Raw genomic sequence first — 15,058 nt, forward strand, 5'->3', positions numbered from 1 at the left:
TCTTATTCCATTTTTTCATGATATTTTTCTGCTACGATTTTTAAGATTATGATTACACCTTATGTTATTGATTTGATATATGTTTTTTTAGAGTTATATGCTATTATTCTCTAAGAGCCCCATCGCGGATTAAGTTCAGTTTGTGGTGATTTCTTTCATTAAGGAACACACACTCTCTCTCTCTAATTGGGAAATATCATCGATATGTTGGTGGACATTGAAGTGACAAATAGGATAGTTTGTGGTGATTTCTTTCATTAAGGAATACTCTCTCTCTCTCTAATTGGGAAACATCATCGATATGTTGGTGGACATTGAAGTGACATAAGGGGAGATGGATAGATATTGAAGTGACATATAGGGAGATATATCCATCTACCGAAGTTTAGGTTATTTTTAAAAATTTTGATATTTTTTCCATTCACATATTTAAGAGAATAAAATATAAAAGAGTTAAATATCTTAATCCTCGTAAAATTGAAATTTCAACTTTTGACATGTCAAATTACAAAATTATAAAACACATTAAATTTTGATATGCCTTAGAAAAAACATATTTAATTCTTTTTTTTTTTTAATTTTCTTTGTTATTGTATTAATTAAGTTAGCAAATTACATTAAAAATCAAATAACAATGGATCAATTGAAAGATATAACACTATGTTCGGTTGTCTAAGATTTGAAAGTAATGACAACAAAAAGAAATTAAACAAAGAAAATAATAAAGAAAAATAAAAATATATTTAAAATTAATAAATTATTTTTACCACTTAATAAATTATTTTTATATAATTCTTATTCATTTTACTTATTTATACTCTTTTATATAAAATTAAATAATTTTAAAAATATATAAATTCTTAATTAATTTTAATTATATTTGATTTTTCTTTACACTTTTTTAGAGTTAATTTTGTTCACCTTCTAGAGCTTTGGGCTAAATATATTTAGCCACCTTGAGTTTAAAATTTTATCAAATATCTTTCTTTTTTCTTTTTTGAGTTAGAGGTAGGGGCATAACTTGAGTGGATCGGCCCTACTCAACCTGATGTTTTAATAGCTTGAACAATTATTTTCAATACTTGAGTTGTGATAGATTAAATATTTTCAATTGGAGCTCAATTTGGATGACTAAAGATTCAAACAACTCAAACCTAATCCAAATCGGATTTAATATTTTTATAATATTTATAATATAAAATATCAAATATTATTATTACATATCATATCTTGAAATTTTGTTCTATTAACTATTTAAATTTTGACATAAATATATGAGTTTATTACACTTTACCCCTATAACCTATAACTTGTTTTGCATATTGTCCCATCAAGTTCAAAATTGAGTAATGTACCTTCCATATTTAATAACTGTATATAATGTGCATTTTTTTTAAAGACTATTATTTTTTGGACGGAAAAGTACGTGCTCTTTGCGAGATTGAGGGCAAAAGTGTCTTTTTTCCTTTTTAGCTCCCTCTTTCAATCGTTACTCCCCTTTAGAACCCCAAATTGCAGCTCACTTCTTCCTGACCCTGTTCTTCTTTCCTTCCTTCAAAGCCTTAGAATGCGAATCCCAAAAAGTTGCTACTGAAGCCCTAGATAATTCTCATGTTTGTAGGGTGGAAATGTTTCTCCAAATTTCCCTCAAAAATTGTCCAAAATTTTCCTAAAAATTTCCCCAAAAATTCCCCCAGTTTTTTGAAACACGAAAACAAAACCCCAACCCTAAACTAGAAGCATAACAAAAAAATTTAAACCCTAACATAAAAACCCTAGCCCTCAATTTGCCCTAGTTTTATTCAACCATAAATTCCCCAAATTTCCCCCAAAAATTGCCCTTAAATTTCTGCAAAATTTCCCCCAAAATTCTCCTAGTTTTTTGAAACATGAAAACGAAACCCTAACCTTGAACTAAAATCATAACATAAAAATTTAAACCCTAACATGAAAACCCTAACCCTCAATTTGCCTGAGTTTTATTCTTCCATAATTTCCACAAAATTTCCCCAAATTTTCTGAAAGATCCAAACAAAACCCTAGCCCTAAAGAAATTGGAAGATAAAAAATACCTTTGAACTTCATGTCTCTCTTCAATGTTAGCCCTGCATTAGCTTCGTTGGGATTCTAGGGCTTCGACTTTGAGTTTCACTAGTAGCTACAAGGGAGGAACAGTACATGCTGGAGAAGATGAGGGTTTTAAAATAACAATGACCCCTTTGCCCTTACTTTATGGGAACAAAGACATTTTTTGCCTCAGTCACGTGGAGAGTACATGTCTTTCTGTCCAAAAAAATAACGTCGTATTTAAAAAAATACATATTGTATGCAATTATAAAGGATTAAGGCAACATTATTCGATTTTGTACTTAAGGGGGCAATGTGTAAAATACGCTTTAAGTTGAGGGGTAAAGTGTAATTAATTCTAAATATATAGAAATTTTTTTTTTTTGAAAAACATTATTTGGGTAAATTTTGAATTATGCAACTGATTATTTTCTCTTGAATAACCTTATGAATCTGAACTCAATCTAATTTTTTTTTATCGTACTTTAGATATATATAACTCATTTGTCTTGTCTCGGTCACTTCGTCCCAATCACATTCATAAATTTTCTCGGGAAACTTATGTTTGGGGCTAGTAATATTAAAATATTATGAGATTGGAAACCCAATTTTTTATTTTTTTAATATAACTATTCTAATCCCAAAAATAATATAGGTTCATGCACTTTGAGTTGAACTATTTTTTAATGTCCAATATGCCCTCTTCTTTCTGCCAGGTCAACCTCCACACGTGAAAAAAAAAAAAAGGGGTCTTCTTCCATCTCCAGCATCACCTGTGAAAAAAAAAAGGGTCTTATTCCATCTCCAGCATCACCTCCATTCGCGGACTCCCCACTGTCGGGTCAACTTGTTTCATCTCAGTCATCGCCGCGGCTCATCACCAGCGACGACCAAGGGAACCTCGACTCTATGTACCGCATCAACGTCTCCCCGATCCTGAAACGGTGTCAGAGCCACACTGCAGAACCAGCATATCGGGTTTGAGAATCGGCGTCTCGGCCGACACCATACAGACGGATACGCATTTGTGGTGCAGGGGCGAACCGGATGTAGGAGGTGAGAGGAACCGCTGGAGACAAACGACACCAAAATTCCTTTCCCATCTTCCACTCCCTGATTGTAGGTCTCGTCATAGGAAACAAACTGCTGAGACTTAGTAAATTGGGAGAGGAAGCATGCTAGTTGTAGGTGTGAGAAGTTGCGGGAGAGACATGGACGAAGGTGTTGGGGGGGGGGGGGGGGGGGGGGAGAGAGAGAGACTTGAAGAGGTTAGGTTTTTTTTTCGGATTTGGGTTTCAAAAGGGAGCAGAGCAGATGAAAAATTTTAGGCAAAATGTTTTATGTTTTTTCGGTTTTTTGATTTTTTGGTTTTTTTTTTTTTTTAAATACGTGGAGGTTGACTTGGTAGAGAAGAGAGGGCATATTAGGTATTAAAAACCAGCTCAGCCCAAAGGGCATGAAACCCAAAATATTTTGGGTTCAATATTAAAAAATTAAAAATGGTGAAAATGAGTTTTGGTTTTCATAATATTTAGATATCACCATCCCAAAACCTAACTTTTCCGATTTTCTCTTTCGTGCTTGCTGTGAAAGTCACTTGCTCCGCAATTTACGCGCAAAGACTCTATTACCATTGACTTTATTACAATTTCTACAAGAAAAATCGAACTTCAAGACTAAGCAAATATCCTAGGAATCAAGCTGGAAGCTACAATGCTGTTTCAGGGAAGCACATGATATACAAATACAACCCTTATATGTTACAGCTTCGGAACTGACCAGGAGACTGTAAGTACTGGCCATGGAGGCAGAAGAAGAAAGGCTAAGTAAAACCCACATCCATGGCCAATTGGTAGAGATAAACCACAATCAGGAGAAACGAATACGCCACGAAGAAACAAAGGCGCAGAATCTGACAACTGGGTTTGCGGTCGTCCAAGCTTTAATTCTCAACACAGGGGTGATCAATAAGCCATCCAACAGATGCGAACACTGGTGGGTGCCATTCTTTCTCTCCTTATCAGTCGGTGTGATTTATTTCATCACCATTTTTGAGGTGTTGAGGAAATGGTACCTTCTGCTCTACCATTTGGACGTCAACTACCTGGAGCAAGAACTTATTCTACTGGAAATGCATGGGGGTGCTCCGTCCTGGCGAAATGATCAGCCATTGAAGCCAGATGTGGTGAAGCTCCTGAGGCGTAAAGCTTATATCACGATACTGATTTCTGCTATGCTCGCCTTTCAAGCTCTGATGCTCCACGCCTGCAGATCCTTTCTTTGCAGCTGAAAGTAACCATCTTCCCCTTTAAATAAATAAGAATAATGGGATGAGGGTGTTTCTTTCGAACATCGTGTATTTATAGTTAAATACTAGAATAAAAAAAAAATAAAAATTGTTGTTTATTATGCCAAATTTCTCGATGCCTTTGAAGAGTGTCATGGGAAAGGCTATTAAGATGCAAACTACATAATTCAAAATGCATTATATGCAACGAAATTATTTACCATGAAATTTATTTATATTGTTTTTCTTTCTAAAGTATTCAAAATGCATGATATGCAATCGAAAAATTTGAGGGAAAATGTTATTGAAAGAAAATAGAGAGAAAAAGTAGAATAAAAAAAATAAAAACATATTTAAAGTCAATAAATTATTTTTATATCTTATTTCAAACTCATTTTACTTATTTTAACTCATCGATATAAAAATGAAATAATTTTAAAATATATAAATTTTAATTAATTTTAATTATATTTAATTTTATTTGACATTTTTCATGATACAATCAAACATGAGAAACTCGTTTTCTTAAACATTTTTCTTTTCCTTTTTCAGTAGTTTTTGGCAACCAAACATTACCTAAAATTTTGTTAGTGCGTCTCCCTAGGTGTTTGTGCTCACATATTGGGCCCAAGAATGGGTTCATGCAACCAAGAATAAAAATATCGGTAATCACGGATATATCGGTACTTCGATTTTACGGATATATCGGATATATCGGAGATATATCGGCGGATATTTTGGAAAAAAATATTGATAAGCTTAAAATTGTTAAAAACTCATAAAAATGTAAGGAAAACCTCATAATAATATAATTAGAAGTATAATAGACATTCTAAAGTTATTTTATTGAAAATTTTGATATATGTATATCATGATTTATTATATTTGATAATAATATCGTATGTATCGATAAAATATGAATTTTATAAGTGTATATTTATTATTAAATTACACCTAATATTATGATATTTGATTATAATATGTCTAATTTTAAAATATATATTAATATTAAAATATGATCCATTTAATTCAATTGTATTAAACAATATAAAATAAATTATGATATATATATATAATTTTTTTAATATTTAATTAATTATTAATGATATTAAAAACATTATGAAGAAAATTATATAATTTTTATATTTTTGGTAATTAATTAAAAGATCTTGCATTTAATTATAATTAATTTGCATTTTAAAATATTCTTTTAATATTTTCATACTGAGTTTAAGTATATATATATGTTTTGCACATTATATATCAAAAGGCTAGTTAGCCCAAATGGTAAGTGGTTGAACCCCAAACCAAAAGGTTTGGGGTTCAAATCCCCTCGGCAGCAAATGGGAAGCGTACTGTAGCGGACACTGTAGCGCGTTGACTGCACTGTAGTGGGTTTGACTTCGTTTGACCCGCGTTGACCATGGGGTGTAAGAACCCTTTTATAGGATTCATAATATGAACTCCCATTACTTATCTTAAAGATGAGTAAATGGAGTTCATAAATGACCATCAATGTAGTCATTCATCACTTCATTTACAACATTCCCCCTTGGATGACCACCATATTAAAAGAATATGCCTCATTAAAACCTTGCTAGTAAAAATTTTTATAGGAAAAACTTAGTGAAGGAAAAAGAGTACAATATTCTTTTCTTGGTATATTAGGACTACCTCGTTAAAAACCTTGCCAGTAAAACCCAGTAGGACAAAACCTGGACGAAGGAAAAAAGAGTACAGTACACTAACACCCTTTTACAAGCATACTCCCCCTCATGTCGATATCCTTGAGTTGACGCATTCCAATCATGTATATTAATTTCTTGAATGTTGAGGTTGACAATGATTTTGTGAATAAATCTGTTAGATTATCACTTGAGCGTATTTGTTGCACATCAATTTCACCACTCTTCTAGAGTTCATGTATATAAAAGAATTTTGGTGAAATGTGTTTAGTTCTATCTCTTTTAATATAACCCCCTGTTATTTGTGTAATGCATGTAGCATTATCTTCAAATAATATTGTCGGGTCACCTTTGATAGAGGAGAGTCCACATGATTCCCGAATATGCTGGATCATAGATCTTAGCCTTATACATTCATGACTTGCTTCATGAATTGCCAGTATTTCTGAATGATTTGATGATGTGGCCACCATTGTTTGTTTGACAGATCTCCATGAAATAGCAGTACCATTACAATTAAACACATACCCTGTTTGTGACCTACTTTTATGTGGATCTGAAAGATATCCCGCATCTGCATATCCACGCAATTGTTGCTTTGATTCCGTTGAGTAAAATAAACCCATATCAGTAGTTCCGCAAAGATAACATAATATATGTTTGATACCATTCCAATGTCTTCGAGTTGGAGTGGAACTGTATCTTGCTAATAAATTGACAGAAAAAGCAATGTCTGAACTTGTACAATTGGCAAGATACATAAGTGCACCAATAGCACTAAGATATGGTACTTCAGGACCAAGTAACTCTTCATCTTTTTCGCAAGGACGAAATGGGTCATTTTTCACATCAAGTGATTGGACAACCATTGGAGAACTTAAAGGATGCGCTTTATCCATATAAAAACGCTTCAAAACTTTCTTAATGTATGTTGATTGATATACTAAAACTCCATTTGGAAAATGCTCGATCTGCAGGTCGAGATAAAATTTTGTTTTTCCAAGATCTTTCATCTCAAATTCCTTTTTCAAGTAATTTGTTGTTCTTGTGAGCTCTTAAGGAGTTCCAACAAGATTTAAGTCATCGACATACACTGTAATAATTGCAAATCCGGTTTCTGATTTCTTAATGAAGATGCATGGGCATGTAAGGTTATTCACATATCCTTCTTTTAGCAAATATTCGCTAAGACGATTGTACCACATGCGTCCAGATTGCTTTAATCCATTCAATGATCGTTGTAACTTGATTGAGTACATGCTACGAGACTTTATACTATTTTCTCCAGGCAATTTAAATCCTTTAGGGATTTTCATGTATATATCATTATTCATGGATCCGTATAAATATGTTGTAATAACATCCATGAGATGCATATCCAATCCTTCTGAGACTACCAAACTGATTAAGAAACAAAATGTGATTGCATCCATGACAGGAGAATATGTTTCTTCGTAGTCAATACCAGGTCTTTGCGAGAAACCTTGTGCTACTAATCACGCTTTATATCTTATGATCTCATTATTCTCATTGCGCTTTCGTACAAATACCCATTTGTACCCAACAGGCTTTACATCTTCAGGTGTTTGAACTACAGGTCCAAAAACTTCTTGTTTTGTTTAATGAGTTTAACTCTGCTTGTGTAGCTTCATTCCATTTTGGCCAATCATTTCTATGTCAACATTCTTCCATATTTCGTAGTTCGGGATTTTCATCATTTCTTTTGACTTTAGAGGCCACTTGGAAAGCAAAAATATTGTTAATAACAACATTATTTCGATCCCATTTTTCTCCCGTGTGTACATAACTTACTGAGATCTCACAATTTTCAGGTACCTGTGCCTCTTCAGGGGCTTTTCATTCAATATGTGGCTCTTCATGGGCTTCTTGTTCAATATGTGCCTCTTCAAGGGCTTTCTGCATTATTTATGCCTCTTCATAGGCTTCTTGTTCAATATGTGCCTCTTCAAGGGCTTTCTGCATTATTTATGCCTCTTCTAGGGCTATAGATTTATCAATTTTAAATTGATTAGTCATTTTGATGGCCTCTTCTAGAGTGCCAAGTTTTTCTTAGGTTCTCATCTTTTGGGAAGTTACATCCTTTGAGTCGACAAGTTTACCACGCTTCAGGCGTATCTTAGATTCATTTGTTAAATGTCCTATAGGGACATCAATCCGTGCTGGAGTATTTGCAACCGGGATATGTGACTTTGTCACTTTCTTTGTATTAATGAATGCATCTGGTAATTGATTTGCAAAATTTTGCAAATGAATGATCCTTTGGAAGAAGGGTCATAGTAGATGCCTTCCAACTAATTTCTCATGGTTCTTCAGGAATCAACTTTTCTCCCCCTAATGACGGGAAAACACTCTCATTAAAATGACAATCCGCAAAGCGGGCAGTAAAAACATCGCCTGTCAAAGGTTCAAAATATCTTATGATAGATGGAGAATCAAAACCTACATAAATCCTAAGTCTTCGTTGGGAATCCATTTTAGTGCGTTGTGTAGGTGCAATTGGTACATATGCTGCACAACCAAAGATTTGTAAGTGAGAGATATTTGGTTGTTTTCCAAGCACAAGTTGTGAAGGGGAGTATTCATGGTAAGTTGTAGGTCGAATACGGACTAAAGCTACAGCATGCATAATAACATGTCCCTAGGTAGAAGTAGGTAATTTGGTTTTCATTAGTAATGGTCGATCTATTAATTGGAGACGTTTGATGAAGGATTCTGCTAAGTCATTTTGGGTATGAGTATGAGCAACAAGATGCTCAATATTTATCCCTACTGACATGCAATAGTCAATGAATGTTTGAGAAGTAAATTCTCCAACATTATTAAGACGTATTGTCTTAATTGGATAATATGGAAATTGTGCTCGTAATCTGATTATTTGTGCAAGAAGTCTAGCAAAGGCAACGTTACGTGTAGAAAGGAGACAAACATGTGACCACCTAGTAAAAGCATCTATTAGGATCATAAAATAACGGAATGGTCCACATGGTGGATGGATAGGCCCACATAAGTCCCTATGTATTATTTCTAAAAAGACTGGTGACTCAGATATGACTTTAGTAAAAGATGGTCTGATTATCAATTTACCTTATGAGCAGGCAACACATGAGTATTCATTGGGTGAAAGAATCTTCTAGTTCTATAGTGGATGTCTATGTGAGTGTTCGATTATTCGACGCATCATTGAAGACCCTGGGTGACCTAGCTTGTCATGCTAAAGGACAAAAACTTTTGGGTCGTTGAACTTCTGGTTCACGACAACATATGATTCAATAGGCTTTATAGTTATATGATACAACCCAGAGGAGAAAGTCGAGAGTTTTTCCATTATAAGCTTCTGGCCAGATATAATGGAAGTAATGTAAAGATATTCTATATTATCTTCATTCATAGTTTCAATATGATATCCATTTCTATGGATATCTTTAAAACTGAGCAAATTTATTCTGGATTTGCTAGAATATAAAGCGTCATTTGTATGGAATCTAGTTCCATTTGGCAACGTTATGTTTGCTCTTCTAGAACTTTCAACTAAGTTTGTAGTACTAGATATGGTACTTACATTAGCTTTTATTAATGTCAATTCAAGGAAATATCTTTTATCTCGAAGAATTGTGTGTGTGGTCGCACAGTCTGCGAGACATACATCATCCTTATTCATCTTGAGACCAAATAACACATGGATTTCAGATATAACAAAATAAAACAAGGCATAATGTAAATAACAAAGTAAATCAGATGTAAATATAAGACATAATAATATATTATTTCATATATAAAGTAACATCAATTAATGTTAATTTTCTCATCATTTATCAAATGGTCTGTTTTTTCATTGGGACCTCCAAAGAAATCAATGTCATAGTAGGTTAGGTCCAATCCATCACCATCGGTAAAGTTCATCTCTATCTCTTTTCCTTTTGCTTTTATTGATGCTTGGTAAAGGTCGACTAAATGTTTGGGCGTACGACAGGTACGCGACCAATGCCCTTTCATACCACATCTATAACAATTATTCTCATGGTTCTTAGGAGGTTTATCTTGTAAATGCTTCCCATTTTCTTGTATTGTCTCAATATTGTTCCATTTCTGGTGGTGCAACGAGACTTTCATTTTCTGAGAATTATTACTATAAGAACCATGGTATCGGGGATTTCTTCCACGATCATGACCACGTCCATGAGTTTGGACGATATTGCATTCACTTCAGGGAATGGTTCAGATCCAGTTAGACGAGATTGGTGATTTCTCATCAAAAGCTCATTATTTTGTTTAGTAACAAGAAGACATGATATTAATTCAGAATATTTTGTAAATCTACACTTTCTATATTGCTGCTGCAGGAGCACATTCGAGGCATGAAACGTAGTAAAAATTTTCTCTAACATGTCTTCTTCTGTGATTTTTTCTCCATGTAGCTTTAATTGAGAGCTGATTTTGAAAAGTGTGGAGTTGTATTCACTAATAGTTTTAAAATCTTGCAACCTTAGGTGCATCCAATCATATCAAGCTTTTGGGAGAATCACAGTTTTCTAGTGGTCATATCTTTCCTTCAAATTACTCCATAGAGTAAAAAAGTCCTTTACTGTAAAATACTCATTTTTTAAACCTTCATGGAGGTGATGACGAAGGAAAATCAATGCTTTTGCGCAATCCTGCAGGGATGCTTGATTTCCTTATTTGATTGTAGCTCCAAGGTTCATTGCATCAAGATGTAATTCAACATCAAGGATCCAAGATAGATAATTCTTTCTCGAAATGTCAAGTGCCACAAATTTGAGTTTTGTGATATTCGACATTGTCAAATAACTTCATATATATGACAAAACAATATTATTAGAATCAATTATAATAACTTGATAGCATTGGTATAACTTTGATTATAAACAAAATCAAATAATTTGTTTATAACTTTTAACAATATGTAACAAAACAAATCAACAATAATATAAATATGTAAAATTTTATCCTATATAAATAACTTCAAGTTTAAGATACGTGAATTACCTTCAGAACAATTCGTGCTGATAATGTGTTGTAAAAGGAGAATAAATGTGACTCAGATAATAGTAGGGGTGACTATATATTACTTTAATAATATATATATAGAGGGGAGGGGGTGAAGAAATCAAAGAGAAGTGTTGAGAGAATGAAAGAAAGAGAGAGAGAGAGAGAGAGAGAGAGAGAGAGAGAGAGAGAATGAGAGGAAGGGAATTTATTTCTTTTGCTCGGGATGCTCTTACATGGGGTGTAAGAAGCCTTTTATAGGCTTTATAATATGAACTCCCATTACTCATTTTAAAGGTGAGTAAATGGAGTTCATAAATGACCATCAATGTGGTCATTCATCACTTCATTTACAATGTATTACTTAGAGGGGGTGAATGAATTGGAAGCACTATGGAGGTAAGCTTTTTAGTCTTTTCACCTTATCCTCTTTATACATAATGTCTCCATCAATGATGTTCAGTATATTCCTTATTTTTGTTTTACTTAAGTGTTCTTGTATTGTAGCCCTCTCAAGACTCTTCCTCTTTACTCCAAACAAGTTAATTGTCTTCATATCAAAGTAACATAAGTTGATTTTCTTAGAGGGCTAATGCTACTTATGTGATTATTTCCTTTACAAAAGTTGCAAATAGTATTTGAGGATTCCTTGACAAAATAATTTTTAAATTTTTATTTTTTTATTTTTATAGAGCTTGTATCCTAATCCCTTTATTGCAAAGATTATTTTTTTACTTGCCAAAATTATCAAAATTCTTGTCCCCATTTGAGAATTTTGAAAGAGAAGAGATTAACTAATGAATTTTCTTTTCAAGTAAGTATATATTTTATTCCAAGGAAAACCTTAGCCTTTTTTAGATATTTTAAACTCCCCTTTTAAGTCATTAATTTCAACTTGAAGAGAGATGATTTTCTTTTTAAGATAAACCTGAAAGTTATTTGATCTAGTTTAGGTAACACCTAGAGGAGTTGAATGGGTGTTTAAACTTTTCTGCTAAAAAATGAATTATTTTATAATCATATAACAAACATTTTTTCAATTTAGGAAAGCCTAAAAACACTCAATACAAAAACATAAGATTTTTATATGGAAAACCACCCATATCATGTGCGGATGTAAAAATGACAAGGTCAGACTTTTAATCATTAATAAGCTATTTGAAAGTATTATACATGGTTTTAGTTGGTGGAAGCTATCATTAAGTCTTACTACCCAACACCTACAATGCACTTCACATTTGCGATATAGCACTACATGTGCTCTTAGTGGATCTAACCTCAGTGTTTGAGAGGATGTAGATTTCCTTTTCAATCCAACATAAGCGAGAACAACATTCCTTGAGAGTTTTAGGAATAAGATGACGAATTTGGTTTTTCAAAAAATTTGCATCAAACCAAAAACCTTTTTAGGTAAAACATTTATAGGCATAAGAAGCTGGCGGACTGGATCTAAAATTTTCCAAAATAAGACCTTAAAAAAAAAAAAAATTAGAAAATCAAAGTTCCAAAAATTTTGGAGAATTCTATCATGGGTGTTTGAGTGCTCATGGGAGCACTTGAGTGCTTAAGGAGATTTTTTTTAACTTTTTAAAAATTCTTTTAGCTCGGTTTTAAAACCATTAGTTCGCACCATGCCTTAATAAACACCAATTTGTCATTCTTGAACCTTTTGATTTTTACTTGTGCCATCCTGATTGATCACATAACAACTTTGAGTCTTCAATGAAGAGTAAAACACAATTTAGAAAGATTCTAAACTAGAATGAAAGGAACAAAATTGTTAATCTTAAATTATATAGCCTAATGTACCAACAATCTTCTCCTATAATAATTTTATGAAAAAAAAATACAAATTACATAAACGCCCTAATACTCTTCAATGGAGTTTAAGAATCTCAATAACTCTCGTCTAAACCAAATCATTCTTGAACATGAAGATGATGATAAATCACATCTAAAAGTGGGCAATACCCTACTACTTGTAGTGAGAGACTTAAAAAGCCATGTATAACGGGTCTTCTTTTCTTAAGTCAAGTCAATAAAATAAAAGTAGAAGAAATAATGAACTTTCATTATTGTAGTTTGTCTTGCTAAAAGCCATGTATAACGGGTCTTCGTAAGTCAAATCAATAAATCAAATTAAAAGAAATAATAAACTTTCATTATTCTATTTTATCTTGTAGTGAGAGACTTAAAAAGCCATGTATAACGGGTCTTTTTTTTTAAAGTCAAGTCAATAAATCAAATTAAAAGAAATAATAAACTTTCATTATTCTATTTTATCTTGTAGTGAGAGGCTTAAAAAGCCATGTATAACGGGTCTTCTTTTCTTAAGTCAAGTCAATAAATTAAATTAAAAGAAATAATAAAATTTTATTATTGTATTTTATATTGTAGCAAGAGACTTAAAAAGCCATGTATAACAAGTCTTCCTTTCTTAAGTCAAGTCAATAAATCAAATTAAAAGAAATAATAAATTTAAAGTGGATCTAACTTTCTTTACAAGTTAAGATATCTTCATTAAGGGATAAATAATGGATTGTAATATTTCAACTTTAATTAAGTTAATTTATCAATATTCAAACTAAGTTGGAGAAAAAAACAAAAACAACACCTCAATTTTAGTTTTCCATTACACATGGTTATTTCTTTTTCTTCTTTTTCCTTTGCTTCTTTGCCACGCAATGACAGCTTTAGTCATCATACCTTTCAAGACTCTAAGCTCACAAAAATTTTCAGTCTTTTCATCATATCTTTTAAAATTCTTGTCACTCAAAGTATTTAAGACTTCATTTTAATAAATTCATATTTTTGCAACTATAACTAAGAGCTTTGACCTATTAAAAAATGAATCAAAAATACTTTGCAAGACATTAAGGCTATGTTTGGTTCCGGAAAGTACAAAGGAAAGAAAAAAAATGCTAAGAAAAATGATTTTCTCATGTTTGGTTGTCCTATGAAAAATATCAAAGAAAATCAAATATAATTAAAACTAATTAAAAAATTATGTATTTTTAAATTATTTAATCTTTATATTGATGAGTTAAAATAAATAAAATGAGTTTGAAGTAACAAAAAAAATAATTTATCAACTTTTAATCTATTTTTTTTATTTTCCTTCACTTTTTCTTTCCTTCTACTTTTTCTTTGTATTTTCTTTCCCTCGCATTTTCCCTCAAATTTTCCGGGAACCAAACATAGCCTAAAAGTTCATAATTATTTCTTTTACCTTAAATGTAGTTGTTATGTGTTTGCTAGTTCACATATTTGAGCGTGGACCGTGGCGACTTGCAGACCCGGAGGGGCAGCGTTGTCTAACAGATTTTAGAAAATTCATGCAACTAGCCATATGGATTTTGGACTAAAATAAAAAATAAGACTTTATTTTTGTTATTTCTTTTATCAAGATATCTTAATTAATAATTCAAAAATGTTAATAATAAATTATAAAAGAGATTTTTGCTATACTTCGAAATTATAAAAAAGTTTATATACTCATAAAACAAATAAATGTATCTTCTAATAAATAAATTTTTATTAAAATAAATAAATAAATAAATATCTACTTTGACTTTATTAACATGAAGTAAATTGTAGGTATCTTAAGTTGGATTTCTTATTGATTAAAGAAAAAGACCATTCAAGGTTTAGCTAGATGGAAAAAAAATCTTTATTTATTAGAAAATTCAAATTTTTTTTTTTTGAATGATGAATCATTGATAATGATATATAAAAATAATTTATATATCATATATTAATATTACTTTATAAATATTTTTAGTTTTTCTTTTTTAACCATAAATTTAATTTATAATTAAAAAATTTATTTTATAAATAAATATTTTAAAAAATAAATTTATGATATATGAGATATGCATATCTTATATCTTAGTATGGAATTAACATATCTCGTGTAAAAGAAATAAAAAAAGAGTGAATAATATATTTCACCACTTAAACTATCTTATCATTAATTAAATAAAAAATTTGATGT

The sequence above is a fragment of the Vitis riparia genome, chromosome 16 (assembly GCF_004353265.1).
Source record: "Vitis riparia cultivar Riparia Gloire de Montpellier isolate 1030 chromosome 16, EGFV_Vit.rip_1.0, whole genome shotgun sequence".
Lineage (NCBI taxonomy): Eukaryota > Viridiplantae > Streptophyta > Magnoliopsida > Vitales > Vitaceae > Vitis > Vitis riparia.